Genomic DNA, 21,647 nt, shown 5'->3' with positions numbered 1-21,647 from the left:
TTGCCTCCTCCTCATGAGGATCCTCCTCTTCCTCCTCCAACTAGCCTGTGGGCCCCCTCTCCTACCTTAGATTATTGTGGCTTCCCCTCCTCCTACAACCTCTCCTCCTCTCCCTCTCATTGTCTCCTCCTCTATGGCACCTCACCCTGCACCATAGCCTCTTCTTGCTACCTCAATCACCTCACCTCATACCTCCCCCTCCTTGTCACTTAGGAAATCTCCCCTACCACCACCACCTCCCTTATCACTTGTACCCTCCCTACAGGCCTCAAACACTAAAACAAATCCTTGTAACCCTTTTTGAACCTAACATCTGCTACCCCTCCAAACCAATCCCAATCCTATGATGTAATATCTTGCCATGCCTAAAATACCCCCTCTCTTTGTAGTGGTGGCCCAAATAGGGTCACTAACTCTTGTGTCACCCACTAATACCAAACCAACTCACCTAGCACATCTTGTGGCCAGCCAAACTACCACAGCACCCTATTTGATTGATATTGCTCCTCTATGTAATCCCACTACCTGAACATGAAGCATGATGATATAGTATACATCACCTACTTCCTCTCCTTTGCCCATAGCCTGAGACCTAGGTATGGTCTCTAGGTCATTTCCCAAATCTCATCTAGTTGTACTCTCTAATAATCTACCTCCTTTGTGTGGTGGTAGGTTAATGGATCTCCCTAGTTGTATACAACAAGCTCCTTTGGTTGTTTGTCTCTCTATCCAATTGGTCTAAATATAGTGATGTGCTCCCACACCCACACTTGCAAAAGGGGGGGGAATCCAAACTCCTCCCTTAGTGGCATCTTGTGCCTTGATACATAATTCAATGTAAATCTCTATAGAGCTCTACCAACATTAGTGAGTCCCATGTAGTTAGGACTCCCTCGTCTATGATATGGATGATCATCGAGATCAAGGCCAATATCACTCCTGTATTTCCTATGTCAAGAGCAATGTACCTTGACACTAGTCCATAGACATAAAAGTAAATCCGCTTGTCTGGTGCTACCTAATCCAAGTGCTCATCTAAGGCAAACTGGCCCCTTTGGAGCTAGAACTAGACCCTGATCCCCACTGGTCTCTACAGTACCCTCTATCCTATCACTCCTCTTATTGTCATCATATGCATGCCCTGCACTAGCAGTCTAAAGATCCTATAGATTTTCTCTAAGGTAACAGTCATCTCACTTATCAGCAGATGAAATATCCTAGTCTCACTATGCCAATGCTTGCATAGCATCATCACCATTTCCATATAAATCTGTGTATGTGGCAACCTCACTAAGTAACCCAGCTCAATTGCATCTATCATCACCTAGTTGGTCGGTGTAAATTAATTTCTAGCCCATAGTACCACAGATCGTCTCTCTTAGGACACCAATGTGTCAAGTGACCATTTCATCCACAAATAATCAAAACACAAATCAGTTCATCCTTTCCATTAAACCCCTTCTTCCTATTTTTTCTAGTAACCCTTTTTATGCCTAACTACCCTTATCACTGCATTCCCATAGGAAATTTTTTGTTCTTGCGACCCTTCCCTAATCCCTCATTCCCATAGTTGTAGATTATAGTGGGAATGTGTCTTTCTTTTCACCCACCTAGTCAAAACCCTACCCAAATTCCTACACACTAGTTTGCATTCTCATGATTACTCCCTAACCCCATGTTCCTATAGTTGTAGATTACAGCAACAAGGCAACTTACTTTTCACCCCCTGTCAAACCCTGACGACATTCCCGCATTGACTTTCCCCTTAAATCTACTTAACCTATGGGACTTCTTCCCCACTATTGAAACTATTATCCCATATGAAGTTTCTTGTAGAAATGCTCTCCCATAAACTCTCCTTGGGATCCCTCTTTTAACCCTTTCCCTCAAACCTTTTGCGGGATCACATTCTTACTGATCCCTATGACATTTCCATCATACCTGTGCCCATGGGAACACAGTTTTGAAATGTTGGGAATGCTCTAACTAAAAAAGCACAAATAAAAAAAGAAATATTTAGTGCCTACCAAATGGTCTAGTGTTCATTGTGCCCACAAGCATCATACCACATCTATCTGATGTTCTGGTCATCCCTGTACAACCATTGCATTGTCTAATCGAAAGTTCACAAATGGTAATATATCACTATGAATATGAGAGTAGTTACTCCTTTTTGTCCCTCCTAAACCCTCTTATAGGCCCCCTGTGGTGCCCTACTTCCCTCTCTTCCACCTCTAGCAACCCCTTTCAACTTGACCCAATTATTTTTGCCATTTTATTGCAATTTTAACCCTCAATTGATCTATCTACATCCTCTTGCTCACCCTAGCTTGTTGTACCTTTTCAAGAAGTCGTTGAGCCTCATATTCTCTCCACCCCCCACCTTCTTGAGGGGGCATCACATAGTCTAGTCTCTCCTCTTTCTATTCAAGAGTAGGGCAACTTTGTGGCTTTAAAAATCTTCTTTGTGTCATTTATAATCAAACTTCTTTGAAATAGTGTTGTCCCAACACGATGTCAAAGAGGGGCAAAAAATACTTAAATCTAATTACATCATTATGTAATCCTATTTAGTCATCTCCTAGGACATTATTGATTAAGTATTTAATATTTAATTAATTAATCACCATCCCCTAGTTAATTAATTAATTTAATTAACTATAGCCCAATAGATAAAATCAAATGACAACCCAAAGTCTAAATTATTGATTAAATCCCTATTCTTCTATTAAATTAAACAAATTTTACCATGCCTATTTAATTTAATCCAACATCCTCTTTTTAAATTAATCATTTAATAAATCAATCCCCAACCCCTAACTATTCCTAAATCCCTGTCATTAGCCAAATCCAACCCATTCACTCATGCTAATCTTACTTAGCAAACTAATTAGCCCACCTCATTAATGTAATAATTTGGTATAGCTCTGATACCATGTCAGAATTTGGTATAGCTATGATACCATGAAGAATTTTCCTTAGGGAAAAATGAAGCCAAGATCAAGAAGCACAAGACTAACACAATATGGACCAAATAATGTATGATTAGAATAATAATATGAGAATTAAATTGACATTGTTGATGTACAAGTACACTAGAAGTGTCTGTATGTAAAGACCTCTAGTATGGACTCTATTAGGGACCAATGAAATAAATTTAGTACATATCAGTCCCTATTAAGAGACTTTGAATTATTGTTAAGAGATGCCAACCCTATTAGTAGTTGTAGAAGGAAGATTGACCTAGTAGCCAAATGTATTTTGGGGCAAGACCACCAAACTCATTGTCTAACTGGCCTTTGCATTATTTCTTTTAGAATAATAGAAATTAAATTGATCTTCACAACTCAAAATCTTTATATGTCCTCTTGTTATGCCAATACTGCACCAAATACCTTCTTAGATCTCAAAACCAGATCTTCAAATTTGCATCACACTAATCCCTTTGATCACTTACTCACATATGCAAACTTTTCATATCCAATACAAGTTCACTTACATACATTCACACATTTCACCACAAGGAAAATAACCTTCCTTTATACCATGTCCTCAAAATAATTCTCTCATTCAACCTTTGAGGCTTTCCCAATTAATTATAATAGGACCTTGAATTAAGATGTTACAATTCATTACATCTTTTCAAAATTACAAAATACTGTAGGCTCATAGTAATTATAACTTTCCACATGTGTGACTTTAAACCTTGCATACTTGTTGATGTCATCATCAGGTTTTCTTCTATCACTATCTAACATTGCTCATCACAGTTCTATCCCTATTAGAAGATATAATCCAAACATCAGAAACCACTTCTCATGTACTCTATTTGCATACTATCTTTTGTAAATCAAAAATAATTTTCACATGTCTTCAACTTTCTACATGCACACTTGTCGACATCATCAAGATATACTATAGAACATATCCTTTATTATACTTGACCTCATCATCAATACACAGTCTATATGACCTCATTATCTATCTACTACTCTACTAGTATTTATAGAAACAATACTATGTTGACATCAATGACAAACATAGTCATGAATGCAACATGTCAATTATGCTAATAATCCCCCTAATTGTTCTGTCAATGCTTATGATAATCCCCCAAAGGAATGCCATCAACATTAATGCTAAAAATATCCTCCGTTGGGATTGATGGCAACATAAATAAAAAAACATCTAAGTTCCAAGAATACCAAATCTAACTTTGTTATTGTTGTTGCTCTCATCTTTTCAAATCCTCTTCATCAATCAAATCTAAAACTCACAGGAATAACTATACATCTATTCTTCCTCATTCTTACATGGATGACATCAATTATTCAAACTTCTCCCCCATTGATATAATGCAAGGTGATCATCTTCCTTCAGTACATCTTTCCCTCATCACACACTCTCCTTATTCATAGGATATGTTTTTCATGCAATCTCTCCCCCATTGACATCAATGAAAAGACATCCTTATCTCAATCAATTACTCAAAGTCTTCAACTAGATCAAGCACTACTACATCTGAGACCATTTTTTGACCATTGAAGGTCAAAATTTCGACTCATTTTTTGACCACACTTCAACCAACGTCGACCAACTCATTGGTCAGAATTTTTTCGGTCAAAATTTTGACCAACTAACCGGTTGGTCAAAATTTTGACCAAAATATTGGTCGAAAAACTTTCATAGCCATGGTGCAAACTCTGTCTGGAATTGGTCAAAATTTTGACCATTGAAGGTGGAAAATGTTGACAAGAAAGGTAGAAATTTTGACCATTGAAGGTAGAAAATGTTGACCAAGAAAGGTAGAAATTTTGACCATTGAAGGTAGAAAATGTTGTCAAGAAAGGTAGAAATTTTGACCATTAAAGGTAGAAAATGTTGACCAAGAAAGGTAGAAAATTCAACCAATGAAGGTCAAAAATTTTGTCCATTGAAACTGGAAATTTCAACCAATGAAGGTCGAAAGTTTTGACCAATGAAGGTAGAAATTTCTACCAATGAAGGTCAAAAATTTTGACCATTGAAGGTAGAAATTTCTACCAACGCCTAGGTAAAAAAAAAAATTAGGCATTCTATAAAACAGTTCACATGAGTTGCATATGATATGACATTTTGCATGCATCATACACTCTCATTCGACTGATGATGGATTAGGGAGAGTGATCTGAAATGATGACGCTTAAAAACACAATCAAATCCAAAATAAACTTGCATTACAAATGGATTGTGGAAATTTGATATTGTTGATTACTTAAACATGCATATATGTTTAAGTTGTGATTGTCCTAGTAGACATGCATGCAAAATCAACAATATCAGATTTCCACAATCCATTTGTAATGCAAGTTCATTTTGGATTTGATTGTGTGTTTTTTAGCGTCATCATTTCAGATCACTCTTCGTAATCCATCATTAGCCGAATGAGAGAGTGCAGGATGCATGCAAAATTTCATATCATGCGCAAGGCATGTGAACTATTTTATAAAATACCTAAAAAATATCGATAGCAACTAATCAAACTATCGTAAACACCTACAGTAACTAATATGCTTGTTCATTAATATGCCCGATACAATAAGCAAACTTGGCAACTATGCACAACAAGTTATACGCTAAAGAGATTTGACATGGACTGTCCACTCTAATTTGTGGAAGCTCCCCTGACAGTGCATTTGAAATATCTATAGGTAACTCCAAAATTAAGTTGTGGGATCATATCAATGGTTGTTAGTCAAAATTTTCTCTTGAATAGGGTTGTGAGGATATTTTGTCAGCATTTGGTTCCTAATTTACTCAAGAATTGGGGTTTGATAATATTGTCTTACAAATTGTTTATTTTACAATGGAGTTGTATCTTCTATTTTATTCCTGACTAATAGAAGTTTATCTAACCCTGAGATGATCAAATCCACTTGATAAATGTTAATCTCTCTTTAAGTTTTGCACTATTTTCTATATTAGGAATAAGTCAATTCTTTAACTATCTATGACTATTGATTGCCTTGTGTTTCTTTTTATTCCTGTCAGAACCTTCATTCAACTCTATCTACCTTGCTTGTCATTCCAAAACATAAGGATTTATAATTTTTTCTCTATACACATTATCTGCCATCAAACTAGTATGTTTAATGTCCATTTTCCCATTCTCAATTTCTGTAATCTCCCTTTTTATTGATATTGGTAGAATCATGGTTGAGCCCCATGCTGCTTTTGATATCATATCAAGTGGTTGTGGATTCCCTTTAGGAGTAGTAATTCCATTTATTGGTACCAGAGGCTGTGATGGTAAAAATGGTGCCAAATGCTTCTTTACTTCTATAGGCCCCATACCAAAATGTAGAATGTAGAATGTAGAATGTCTTGTAAATATTGAGATGGCATACATCCACTCCAATTCAACTCGAGCTAGTTAGTCCAACCTGCACATTCATGTTTGCACCATCCATGTACACTTGACTATCATTGTGATGAATGATTTAACATATCTTATTTAATACCCTCCTCATACACACCATGAATTGAAGGATAGGTAATCATAAGTGCTACAAGGTTTCCTTATTTTCCTCTACATCCTTCATTTTCTTTAGCAACAATTCAAACAACAACAATTTTCATTCCACACATTGTAGCACTTGCAGGATTCATTCCATGAGTTGAGACAGTAATGATAGAAGTTTTGATGCCCATCTCCCCATGCTTAATGATAAGAATATAACCTTTACAATATCAAGGAATGGAGCATCCTCAACATTAATAGTGCCTAATTTCTTTAATCCACTAATAAATGCTCCCGCCAAACCATGTACACATTCTACATTTTTTTTCAATCCTACCAGACCATGATAGATTGCATACATAGAAGATATATTGTAATTAATGCCTGTATCATGTAGATATTTCTAGTGGCATTATCTTGCCTAATGTGTTGCTCCCTTGTCTACATTTCCATCCTTAGCATAGGATTCCTATGGGAATCCACATTAACTCCAATAATCCTCCCAAGCATCATTCATTTTTACTCTTAAGATGTAACCAAGTAATATAAATGAGGGGCCCCCATAGTCCAGGGGACACCAAATCTTTGAGAAGACCCAAAGATGATATCCACCCCAAATTCCATAGGAGGCTTCAATATTGTTAGTGTAGAAAAATCAGAGGCCATGACAACCTTCACACCATTGGCATGAACATTCTTAACAAAATAAGAGTAATCAATAACTTCCCTCTCTATCCTAGGGTGCTAAACAAGCACCCCACAAACATCCTTGGAACTATAATCAAAGTACTTTAGATCAGATTTTATGACATTCAACCCCAACCAACCTACCCTTATATGGCACACATCAAATGTCTAAGGATGAGAGTTACTAAAAATGATAGAAGTCTTCTTATTATCTTTGGTTATATCATTACATATCACAATAGCCTCAAAACAAGTAGTGGCCTTGTCCAAAAGAAAATCATTTGACACGAGAGCCCAGTAAGATCTAATATCATGTTCTAGTGATTCAAAAAAGATTCTAGTATATCATGGAAACCATGTTAGGAGGGGACAAGGGACGACGATGGGGCTGAAACCTACGATAAATTATACTCTATTAAAAGTATTAACTTATTACAAATAGGGATGCACTTGCATTTAGGCACAATACCTAGACCTCACTGCTCAATTAAAAAAATGTCTTACTGCCTTACATATATGGACAACAACTCATAGTTCACAAAGTGCTTGATATCATCCTCTTCATGCATGTTCAATTTCATTGAAGCTCATTGAATTCCACTCATTCTTGTTCACAAGATCATCGATGTATGGCTTGCATCCACACACACACCACACACACTTCAGTCATAAAAGATTACATTCATTCATATAATTCATCAACCTTGTAGAAGAAAACAAGGAAATGATTAGAAATATGAAAACATTAGGCAAATAAATAAATTACAACCTTTATCTAATGGCTTTAGTAGAGACTTGAAGTAGGTCATCTCCAAACCAATCTAAGTTCTCTTTATAGAATTCAATTGGGAGACTATCTGCTGCTGGGGTCTTTTCATCATTCAGCTTTTGAATTGCATTTACTGTTTCTTATTCTGATACAGTTTAAATATTAATTATTTTTGCAATATCATTTGTAATCTTACTGTGAATTATATTTTTGCTTAGATCTCTTGCACTATGTCCTTGAAATGAGAAAAGTATCTTATAGAACAACGAAAGTTCTTCTCTATCTCTTTAAGATCACTTAGCAATTTATTATCAGCTCATATATAGTCAACTTGTTCTTAGACATTCTTAACTTTCATACATCTGAAGAAGAGTTTTGAACTCTTATAGCCATTGTTAAGTCAATTTATTTTGGCTCTTACTCTTAATCCTTGTATATTTTTAGCATGTAGATTTCTCAATAAATTTTTTGCTATGATTAACTCCTCATTCAATTTTGAGTTATTGGGGTCATTTGAATCTTCTTCTCTAGTTTGAACAGATTTTCTGAAGGTCATTTTCTATTTTCCTATTGTCTAAGGCTATTCTTTTGTCCAATAGTTTGAAATATAGTGGCCAAATTTTTATTGTTGTCATGCCATATTTTAATTGCATTTTTATCTTATAATGTCCATCTGTTAATTTCCCTGGTGGAAAAGATTGGGTAATTGCAATAGTCTTTTAGTAAATTGGTATTGTGAAGGAATTTATCTTGCTTTTCATTGTCCTAATGTTGATCATTAGATATATGAATCTTACAGTAGCAATAATGATGATCAGATAAAGAACAAGGGGTAACCTTGACACTACATTCATGACAATCTGATCAAAGCTAAAAAAATCTTTATTGCAATAAAATATATCCAATCTACAATATATCCTTATACTTACCTTTTGGTAATTACACCTAGTAAACCAATTATTTTGGTTTTCTTTTCTATATCCTTCAAGAGGATCGAACAGGTTGAGCTTAATTTTCATTTTATTCTATTAACAGTTTTCATTTCCTTTGCACTTATCTCACTTCCTATAGATTTGTCCTCCCTACTCTCAACCATGTTAAAGTCAGCTCCCACAATCCAAGGGATGTATTGAAGCCCATATATCCATTTCCATAGCTCATTTCTCTTGTAATGTGCAATGGGGGCATAAATTGAGTACCACACAAACTTTTTATTGTCTTCTTCAATAACAATCTAGACAACCCTGTTGTAAGGAGAGATTTAATGTCCGATTGCAAATGGTACCCATTTGTTTGATGTTTTCATATTGCAAAGGTGTGAGTGGTGGTGTAGGTAAGATTTGAACCTCATAATTATAATTTACACTTTTAAAATCAGCACACTAAAAGAATTTTAAATTAACTACTACCAAAGTAATATATGCATTGTTCAAGGTAAGGTGAAACAAAATGTACCTGATAGGAAGGTCCCTCAGCTTCAGTAAGTGAACCATGTGTGAGTGCTTCTACTAAAAGACATCGATTAACAAAGTGGTAATTTAGGTACGATTCCAATTCATCCAAATTTGTGTCCAAGACACTCAGATAGTTGAAAGAGCATTGGGGTGCAATGTCTACTGATTTGACTTCAATGCCAACTTCCATATTCATCCACTACATTAACTCAATAGTTGCATTTACACCACCTCCCACCAGATGTGCTCCAATCAGAGCCTTCAAACAGAGCCTCCTAAAAACAAAAGAGAAAGAAACTATGTCAATTTCCATACATAAGAAAAACATGGACACTTGCAGAAACCAAATCAGTATTTACTTGAAAGATTGAAGGTTGTTCCTCATTAACATGTTCCCCATTTTCTTCAACCAGATCTATTAAAAAAAGTGGTCCTCTCAGATTATACAGGTAAGAAAACAAGCAACAAACCAATTTTGGAGGAAAGCCAACTTAAGCAAAGTTCAACTAGAATGTGGATTAGTTGCACAAATTTGTGTCTACAATATTAATCATATCCACATTTCCGACCACAGTGGAAAAATAAATAAAAGGATTAGGAAGAGGTTGAATACAATTAAATGCTAAAATCCATTGAATCAAATGGAATGGCACATTTAGTGAAATGGCTGAAGGGTGTATAAGAGAAGTTGAAAGAAGTGCTAAGTATGCACTTTTATCCTCTACAACACTACAGTAACCTAGGACAATGCCTCCAACCAAATAGAAAATAAATCAATGTTTGATAATGGCTGCATGGACCATAGTGGACAACAATCACAAGTGCATGAGCTCAGATAGGAAGTTCAAATGGGTCAATCATTGAGTTGGATTGTATCAGGCAGAATGAGTACTCCAGTATGCAGATCAGTGATCAAAGGAGAAATTTTCAGACTTTCCCTTATCTTCCATGGCTAGCCGTACCTCGTCCAGGGTGGCATCACTCCATTCCAGGGTTGGCATTAGGTTTGGAGGACACATTCAGAATGGATTAGAACTACAGGGTGGACTAGAATATTTATAATCATTTAGCAATATCAACTTAGGCACATAGAAGTTAATTTTTATGCAGCTTAAATTAAAACTTTGTGAACATAGACAGTCAATGATGCAAATTTTTTTTGCTATCTCTTTATCCCCTGGGCCTTTTGTCGTGATTCCCGTGGTGGATTATTTCTAGTATAAGCTCTTCTCTTTGTATTGAACTTTTGGCAAATTAGTCTTTTAACTATTGAATTGACCTAGTGGTCATCATATATTGTAACCTAGTCTTTTAGTAACGTATTTCCATTTTTCCTTGTCTTTTTTTCTACAAAAAAAGCATCAAAGCTTAGTTACAAGACTCAAGCTTGGCACTCAAACTCAAAATATTGATAAAACAATGAAATAAAAATATTTTATAAGAAATTGAATCTTTTACTATGCAACCCTCATTTAACCAACTTTAAAGACATAATAAAATAATCAAATAGAAGCTACATTAAATCAGTACCAAAGAAGATTTGAGTTTCGGGAAACAACATTTTCCTATATATACTCTCGCGAGTGTTCAAGTATAAAATCTCGTGGACTATAAAATCCATGGCATTAAAACAAAAGGCAGAAGTATCCTTAAATGGCAGATTAGAGTTGTAAAGGTGCCTTTTAGAGTCTTAGCCTTTTGGCTTTAGTTTTTAAATTTTTTTCCTGTCTCCTGCTCATTTTTCCTAGCTGAATCTTACTATCAAGACTCAGAAAGTCTTCTCATAACCCAAACTCCAATATAATTGCATCAGAGTTATGATTACCATAATACCTACTTGGTGTGCCACTAGCAATATTTACTCTTCCCTTCAACATGGAAACCTGGATATATTTTAGAAGATTGATGTCAATTGATAACTAAAAGCAATAATATAAGACATTTAGGCAAATTGACAATCAATTGCAACATCTTGTAAAAGTTCAACCCACAGATAAAACTAAGTAGATCAAATATTTATATCTGATCCAAAACACAATTTGCAAAAGGAAATGTTATCACCAATAAAAGGAAACACACGTGCATATGCATGTGCTTGAACTTTGTATATACACTCAAAGACTTAGGTCTACATTTAAACAAGAAATTAAAAAGCCTTCTGAACAAATCAATCTTATCTCAATTTAGATTATGAAAATGAAAGCACAACTTTTACTTCTTTACAATGACTGATACATATCAGATCTATCCATTCAGAATGGAAGGCAAATAAGCCTTTTCAACGAGGTAATATCAAATAATTTCTAAGTATTCAAACAAGAAAATGAACTACGTTACTCTATGATTTGAAACAGTGAATATCAAATGATCCATATAGAACAATCAATGAAAATGTTCTAAGTGGTCAAGCAAACTATCAAAACTGCATAAAGATCAATGGTATATAATAACCCCAACTGGGTATGGCTTCAATAAGCACCAATTTCCTTTCCAATTCAGTTGTTTGACATTTCATCAAACACTTTGACAATGACTAACCCTCACTGTTATGCAGTTTCTTATGGGATTTTTAAGTGATTCTTCTAGTTTGAATTTTAGATAATATGTTGGAAAGAAATGACAGTACTAAAACTTCATCAAACTAAGCCAATTCTAAATATGAGAATCAAATTTGTAATGCTGAATGTACCAATGAAACTCATAAAATTGAAATGCGAATAACTGATATCAGGAACAGTGTAATAATCCCTGCTTGCTCTAATCAAGGAGATCAAGTTTGGGCTAGAAGTATTTTGTAAAATAGTTAGCATGTAACCCAGGTCTTAAGCTTGGATACTATTGTAAGAAATCACCCATGGGAACATAGTAACAAGACAAAATGAATGTGCAAACAATATGAAAACTCAAGAGATAACAGTTCTGAATTTTTATTATTCTCCACTACAGCAGAGCTCGTACAACATTTAATCTATCTGAAACCATGAAGGAGCAATCACTGACTGTATCCCAAGAAACTAATCTATTTTTACATTACTAACACAAGTTACCAACACAAACAAACGATAAAGAGAACCTGGTATAAATCGCAGATAACAGAGGAACTATGCTACTATTTACGACATGTCTTTAATGATCTCAGTTCAAGGCTCCTAACTCCCAATTACTCCAACGTGCACCAGCTACTGGTAGTCTGTCATAGAGTGGTGTCTTTGACCTATGAACTCTTTGCAACAGAAGCTATCTGTGCAGTGTGTCTCTTGGAGAAGCTTGGAGTGTCGGCCAACTAGTAGTCTCTCTTTCTCCTTCACACACCACCCTTTTAATGCTACAAGGTTCTGATGCTGCACATGACTAATGAAAAGTTTCTTTGTGGAAATTTCTTCTTTTCCTCGGAATGATTTGGAAGAAAGTTTCTTTACTGCCACTGTAGTTCCATCATGAAGTACCCCCTACATTGAGAAAATACATGAAGAAAATAATTAAAACATCAAACAATACTAACAATAGAAGCTACAAAAGTAAAACATCAAACAATACTAACATAAGGCAGGGATAAAAGATAGTGGAACCACATTGAGGTTGAGGATTGGGGAGAAGGATTCAAGATACAAATAAACAATAGAGAACATAACTTGTAGTAAGTCACCATAAACATGGCAGTGAAATTAGACAAATGTAGCACTCGACTTGGTGACAATCAAAGACTACTAACAAAGAGGCAACTAAATTGGTCCAAGCACTAGAAAAACACAAGGAGTTGTCTCCAACCAAATTTGTAGACAATTAACCACTGATTTTCAGTCAATAAGGATTAACTCCTTAAGTCCTCTCACCAAGTTAGCTCTCCAGGTCATCTCACCAAGTCGACTCACCATCTCGTCTCACCAAGTTGGCCTCTCTATGTAGGCTCACCAATCTGCCCCACCAAGTCGCTTCTTTAAGGCCACTGACAATGTCCCAAAGTAATGGTCTATTCCCAAAGTATTGGTCTATTCCTTCTAATAAAATCAACTTTGCTGCTTGGTATTAGGAGATGATTTCATAAAATTTATCTATGAACCAAAACTGTGATAACATGACAAAATAATTAGCTCCTCCGACTGGTTTGGAAAATTTAATTTAAACTCCTTATACAAAAATAAATTTTATAATCAAAATCTACAAATCACGTGTATTTGTTCATTGAGATTTTCCAATTAGAATATGCTCAAGAATGAGCATTTACAACTAGCAAAAATATCACTAGCCCATGTTAAGCATAATGATCACAGTATTCAAAAATTTGTCAAAGGTGGGGCTGTGTAATAGACCACTTGGGTTGGGAATTCATTAAAGATGATAAATTTGCAATAATGCATTAAACATTGGAACCTCTGATTATTTTCTTCTTTGGAAGGTGAAAAGATCTAGCAAGTGACCTTAACATAAACCTGCAACAAGATTATCCATTAGCACATTTTATCAACATTGGTTAGGATGAAACATAAAATAGGGTTTGAGTTACTTTATTGGGTTTTTCTCTAACTTACATGAAAGTGCGTCTATTTGAAATCTCATCTTCATCTACAAGCTTGAAATACCCAAAACTCCCAATGTATCTGTGCTTTCTATAATTATTATATACTTTGGTATATATAGAAGAGGTGATGTGACCAGGCTGATAAGGATTTAATGGCCATAACTTTGCTCTTCTTCCTATTTTTCTCACAGTCTTGAGCACCATCTTCTGATCCACAGACCCAAAAATTATTATCTTGTGCATGCTCATCTCTATGTCCACAGTTTGCACACCTGCAAAGTTTTATGACAGAATTATCAGCTAAAGTTTGAATGATTTAACATATCTTATTTAATACCCTCCTCATACACACCATGCATTGAAGGATAGGTAATCATAAGTGCTACAAGTTTTTCTTATTTTCCTCTACATCCTTCCTTAGTTTCTCCATATTGATATTTTCTTTAGCAACAGTTCAAACAACAACAATTTTCATTCCACACAATTTAGCACTTGCAGGATTCATTCCATGAGCTAAGACAGTAATGATAGAAGTTTTGATGCCCATCTCCCCTTGCTTAATGATAAGCATATAACCTTTACAATATCAAGGAATGGAGCATCCTCAACATTAATAGTGCCCAATTTCTTTAATCCACTAATAAATGCTCCCGCCAAACCATGTACACATTCTACATTTTTTTTCAATCCTTCCAGACCATGATAGATTGCATACATAGAAGATATATTGTAATTAATGCCTGTATCATGTAGATATTTCTAGTGGCATTATCTTGCCTGATGTGTTCCTCCCTTGTCTACATTTCCATCCTTAGCACAGGATTCCTATGGGAATCCACATTAACTCCAATAATCCTCCTAGACATCATTCATTTTTACTCTTAAGATGTAACCAAGCAATATAAATGAGGGGCCCCCATAGTCCAGGGGGACACCAAATCTTTGAGAAGATCCAAAGATGATATCCACCCCAAATTGTTTTGTGTTGGTCTCATTTTTAGCTTGTCGCATGTTTCCCCAGTAAGACTTTGTGTTGCCTCCCATTATGACTCTAGTGCCCATCAGATAATGCATTGGTTTTTGGGAGATCCTAGGTTCATTCTTTACTTCCTTCACAGTCCTTGACCCCAGTTAGAATCAGCTTTTGCCTTGTTTTTTGAAGACACCAAAAATTAAAAAATTTCAACTCATTTTCCCTCTATATGGGGAAGTTTATAAAAAATCTTAACTTTCACACTTATCCAACCTCAAACCTTAACTTTCACATGTTTTGAGCATTGATCAAATTGGTACACTTGAGATCGTTGCTTGGCAATCCTTGGCGAAGGAAGGCTCATTCCTTTAATTGTGAACTTATTGGTTGGTTGCAGACCAGCCACACCACTCTGTAGTTTTCCAAAATAGTAGAGAGTTGGCAAGTTCTTCTTGGCCAAGGCAGGGAGATTTCATAGTCTCAGACTTGTGCAGGCTTCTTCCAGCCACTTCTAAGGCAATCTAGGTTGAGGCATTACTCAAAATTCATGCTAAGACTATAGACCACTCCTATGCTTCGAATAGAGTGTTGAAATTGGTGATATTAGAATGTATTTCACAAATTCATGCTAAGGGCAGCAGTAGTTGTGGATCATTTTAGACCTACCACATGTGAAGTGTCCATTTTATGTTAGTTTGAGCTTCACTTGGCTTCAATAATACTATAATATTCTCTACTTAACAAGGCCAACCACGTGAAGGTGGAAGCTCATCTGGCCTCACCCCCCTCCCCCTAACATCAATCTAAAGTACCCATTATCATCTAATTACATACTTCATTTATTCATTCATCCATTTATGAACTATAACATTCAATCAATACAATCACATAACATTCATTAATATGATATAAAATTCATTAATACACAATACTAATCAAGACTTCATTAAGACATAACAATATTCATTAACATAAAATAAAAATCAGTATTAATACGCATTATTCATACATAATTACTTAAAACAAAGTTCTTTCATTATCCAACAAGGTTTATCAAAGAAGATTTTTAAAACATCATTTCTTCTTTTTGTTTTTCTAAGCTCTCTTAAGAAAAGCACTCATAGGAGCATCCATATCTGCATCATTCTCCTCCTCTTTTGGCACGTGTAATGTCAAATTACGATGGCTCCTTCTCTTTGGAGGAGCAGGAGGTTGTTGCACTAAAGGGGGCTCTGTTGCAAGAATAAGTGAATGGGATAAATTGGCATACTCTTTTTCTTTTTTTAACTGTTACTAGTCTATAATTAAGTGCTAGTACAACATAACATGCATTTTCTTACCTGAAAATGCCACATTATGTACATTAACATTTTGATCCGTTGCCACGTCAACATGTTGAACACTTGGAACATGTTCCACTCCTTCGGCATGATGTTCAACATGCTCTGAAATATTCAAAAAAAGGATACACATCAAATTGCAATTGAAGATGTTAAATTGTATTCATAATTGCATAGTTAATTTCCAATATCAAATTAATACCTCCACCACTATAATGCACATTATGGCCTTCGTCACGAGCAGGTTCTATGGTAGGATATGAAGGCTGCAATAAAATGTTATGCACATTGTTATGCAGTCAATTTACGTTCAAAACTAATACCAAAAAAGAAAAGGATCAACTATTCAATTTCATTTACTTTTCATCTAACCAATTTACCTATGAGATATCATTTGGTGAACTGGATTCTTGGGCAAGGCTTACAGATTCTTCGCGTAGGCGTGAAGCCACAACTTTATAGCCTTCCTTCAAGGCAAGTTTTCTATCTTCATCTGTGACCTCCACATTGAATTCTGTACCTTGTATTTTTTTCTTAATATCATTTGTGACCTACTTACAACTTGAGACTAGAGATTCATATAGCCACCAGAGCCAAGTTTGTGTTGGCCAAACTTTTCTAGTCTCGCTTTTGTAGCCACGGATGTGTCCTGCAATCTATGAACAATTTCAAACATCTTAGATTATATATTTACAAATATGAATAATTAGTGCATGATTACAATGTACTTAATACTATCATGACATATCTCTTTTTGCAGTGTGTTGCTTCATTATCTCTATCTTCACATAGCCTTTTCTCCTTTGCATCTTCTACTATTTCATTCCACTCCATTGGTGGAATCATAGCAGGACGGTCATACTTTGGGTTATCCTTAAGAGCCCTTCTATATTGATCCCTCATAGTCTTTATATGCTTTGCTACTCTTTTCAAAAGTAGGCCATTGTCAAAAATGCTTTTTCCAAATTTCTCGTCAAAAGATGCAATGAGCTGATTTTTTAATTCCACGGTTTGTAAATTCCACCTTTTTAAAAACAAATAGATTGTTAGATCAATAACTTTAATATATTACAATAAATGGAAAGAAAGAAAAATTATGTAGCAATGATATGAAACTACGTACCTTTTACATATGGTGGGTCCGAATAGTCTCAATGTCATATGAAAAAGATGGTCAAAGAAAACATTATTACCTACAAAAACATAAAGGATTTATCAGTCCAAAATGAGTAATATAAAAATAAATTAAATTTACACTTTAAATAAAAAAAAATTTAAAGCACCTGGAAGCTTTCGTTCTTTTAACGAAAACATAGTTTTCTTATTCAGCAATAATGTCCCTTCATATGAACCAGTACTAATCACACGAACTGCTCCAGGAAATGGATCAGCTTCAGCAGTACTGCTCTCTGTTGGTCTATCAACTGAAACATCATGACAATTAAAGCAGACACCAAATGAATTAAAGCACACTTATGGATATAATCAAATTGAAGAAATTGACTAGCAAAAATCTTTTTTCCTCGCATTCCATTAAGGATTGCATGTCCTAGATTGCATGTCCTATTTTTAACAATCAGATTTTGCAATAGTTTATAAGGATTTTATGAGTAGTTAGTTCAGAAGAATTCATCTCTCATGAATGGAACATATAGCAATCATTGCATCTAAGCAGGGTCTTCACACGAATGCAAAATATGTATGTATGTATGTATGTATGCATAGTGTGTGTATGCATGTGTTTGTGTGTATGCAGGCTTCTATAGACATCATTTAATCACTGATATGCTACTTCATTGTTCATCAACTTGTACAAATACATTAAAAAATATATCAAAACAAGGTTTTACCAATTCTAGTGGGCATAGATGAGGATGTCTGCATGCCCCTTGTTGCTAACGATGCACTAGGCAATAGTGGACCGGCAACTGAAGGAGGAGTCTGCACTTCATCATGAGCTAAAGAATACAATATTGTTAGCAAAGACATTTGCAATGGATAAAGATCAAATGGAATACTAGCTACAAATGTCCACAAAAAAAAAGTAAGTGTTATAATGTTGATGAAAAAAAACAAAGTGCTACTTACATGAAGGTTGTGCGCAACGACCATCACCATGTTCACCATGTGATGTCACAAATGGCACAAATGTCTATACAAGTACACATAAAATTAGAGATCATGATCCATAAGATAGTATAAAATATTCATATCTATTGAACTTCTATTATTGCTTTAGTTGAATTATTGCTTACCTGCAAAGATTGGATTGTACGGCCCAATTCTGTTCTCAGTGCCTCTTTTTCCTCACTTTTGTCAGCCTCAATGATAATGTTAACAAGTTCATTAGTGTATCTTTTCTTGATTTTTTGGTTGATGAACACAGGGTCAGTACTAAGGGTGATGTTATGTAGATATGAAGCCTGTATTTCAGATCGCATTTGATTAGCGGTCATTCTAGCTTTTTCCTATCATTTGTGACATCAAATATCAATAAAATTTCATCAAAACAACTCCAAAGCCATAAAGAAAAGAACATAATAATATGAAATTTGTTTCTATATTAACATTAAAATTTACAATATTTAATGTTTACCTGTACTGAAGGTGTCTGAGATGGTGCATCCATATCACCCTGTGAAAAAAATTAGTAAGTCTTAGAAATTAAAGTAATAGACTTACCAAAAAAAAATATTAATAATAAAGTAGATTGTATATGTAAATCATTTCTCTTAAGTTAAAAATTTAGTGTAACTAATGTGTATATTTAAAAAAATATTTGACATGTTCTACTTAATGTTTATATGTGCACATATGGTTTAGAAAAAAAAGTTTGGTCGTACAAGACCCCATCATAGTTGACATTGATCCTAGCTAGACATTTCATTGATCATCATGATCTTCATCCATGTCATCATCATCATCATCATCACCATCATCGTACTTGTCACTTTGATCATCGTCGTCACCACCACCATCTTCATCGCCATCATCATCATCTTTATCACCATCATCATCATGACCATCATCACCATGATCATCACCATGATCATGATCATCACCATGATCATGATCATCATCAACATCATCATAATCATTATCACCATTATCATCAGCATGACCAAAATCATCACCATCTTCTTCATCTTCATCACTGGGTAATTGTTGTTCCTGATAATCATTTACTTCCTCTTCTACTTCTTCAATTTCTTCTTCTTCGATCACATTATACTTTATCAGCCTTCCTCTTGGGTCATGTCTAACAACAAATGACCAACCTGGTTTGTGTGGAACACCAAAATAAAACACTTGCTTGCATTGGCTTGGAAGAACATAGGGCTCATCTCCAACTGGTTCAAATGACCTTGTATTAATCATAGTAAATCCACTATCATGTTCAATAACAGTCCTATCAGGATCATTTCGATTCAGTCATAACTTGAACCATTTGATGACAAATAGAACTATTTTGAATGAATTAAAGTCACACTCAAGTATATCATCCAAAATTCCATAGTATCGATTTTTAGATTGTTGAGGATGTATGTCAGTTCTAGATGAAATATTGGTGATCGCAAAGACAACACTTATCCTGGAATCACATGTTTTCTTCGTTTCATCTAACTTTTTGTGTGAAATTTATAGCCATGGTATTACATAGCTTTGTGGTGTTTGACCTATAATTATTCAAACATGTCAAGATTATTTGCATCGATCTATGAGTTGATATTAAATTTATGTGTGATGATTAGTAATCTTATGCGTACCTTTGTATCTCTTAAGCCATATATTAGATCAAGTACCATTTGTGTAACATTAGGATCTCCATTACGATGAGCTTCTTTAACCAATGATACAACACCATCCCATGTTAATGAGAAATCATTTTCTTGAGACTATTCAATCCATACTGTCATCCAATCAAGATTGTTTGCAATATACAAGTGTAGTGCATCCCACTCACGACCAACTATAAAGAAAATAATTACACTAGTTACAAACAACTTATATATATTGATGATGAATAATAATTATTAAACTTTTAAAAAAAAACTTATAATTACCTCTCAACCTCCTCATTCTACCTTTCCCTGTCAGGTACTCCCCTTCGAATTTGTCATTAGAGTTGGGATCCCAAATGCGATCTGCATAGATATCTGCTACAAACTTTGGAAGATATTCAGTAATGTACACCATGGTCTGGTATATCATATATCCCTCTATCATAGAACCCTTAGGACGTGCTCTTTGTCGAACCAAGCCCTTCATAAATTTCAAGTGCCTCTCAACCATCCACATTGATCTAGCTTGTACAGGTCCACAAAATTCAATCTCCTCAACTTGATGTATGAGGTAGTGTTCTTGAGCATTGAAAAAGGTTGGAGGTAAACACTTTTGCATTTCACACATAAGCAGTGGAATTTTTCTCTTCCAATATTTTATATCTTTTTTGTCAATTTCTTTAGATGATAACCACCTAAAAGAGATTCAACATGCAAAACAAGATAAACAAGATTTCAAATAAAATTTTACAATAGATTTAAAAGAAAAAGCTACAAATCTAAGAAAAAACACTTCTAACTTTATGTATTTTCCAAGATCATATATAACTTGTTTAATATTATTGTCAAACTATTGTGGAAGGGATAGAGGTAGGACGAACTGCAATCATTAAAAATGATCATTTCAATATATTATTAAATAATGCAATAGGTAGTACATTCAATCTTACAAATATACTGTAAATAGAGAACATGACTTACCTTGACGAAGGTATGCCAATCATGTGTTTTCAACCCTAGCCCAAAATCACCTTTCTTTGATAGAAGAGTGCTTATATTTGCAGCAAATCCTGTTGGAAATTTTGTTTTTTTTTTTACTCCTTTTAATGCATCACTTTGTTGCTTCGTTAATAACCAAGGAAGGGCACTTGTATTTATGCAGTCTCCATTGCTATTTGATTCAATGGAAGCTTTTAGTGCATGATTGGAGTCATAAATGTCGATACATATTTTGGCAATTTGTTCTCTATCACACCTTCCATCCAACATTTTCCATAGTGTCTCTATTACATTCTTTCCACTATGCATAGCATCAAACAAATGCGCAATTGGGAGATCCTTGTAGTACGGTAACCTACTAAATTGAGTAGGATAACTTTTCATTCCTCTAGGAAGTTGGTCATTGATGCCTTGATGACCTTCACAAGCATCAATTACAACATTAGTAAATATAAGACAATATTGAAATACAAATTTTAAACTTCGAACGACAAATTGGATATTACCTCGACAATTTAGTCGATCATATTCCAACTTCCATAAATGAGGTGTCATTCTTCGTGGCCTTGATGATGTCTCTTCTTTTCCATTGAAAAGATGTTTTTTAGAAATTCGATACCTATGA

The 21,647-nt window shown here is 34.8% G+C and overlaps 2 pseudogenes; both read right to left on the bottom strand.

Annotated features, from left to right (window-relative positions):
• Positions 1 to 6,061: 6,061 nt before the first annotated feature.
• LOC149545097 (glycine dehydrogenase (decarboxylating), mitochondrial pseudogene) lies at positions 6,062 to 6,703 on the bottom strand (annotated as a pseudogene).
• Positions 6,704 to 6,716: 13 nt separating this feature from the next.
• Positions 6,717 to 7,500, bottom strand: LOC149545096 (glycine dehydrogenase (decarboxylating), mitochondrial pseudogene; annotated as a pseudogene).
• Positions 7,501 to 21,647: the final 14,147 nt, after the last annotated feature.

The sequence above is a fragment of the Cupressus sempervirens genome, chromosome 8 (assembly GCF_028749045.1).
Source record: "Cupressus sempervirens isolate cs-2001-9-10 chromosome 8, ASM2874904v1, whole genome shotgun sequence".
Lineage (NCBI taxonomy): Eukaryota > Viridiplantae > Streptophyta > Pinopsida > Cupressales > Cupressaceae > Cupressus > Cupressus sempervirens.
Note: the sequence above shows the minus strand (reverse complement) of the source record. Positions and strands in the feature narration are given on the sequence as shown.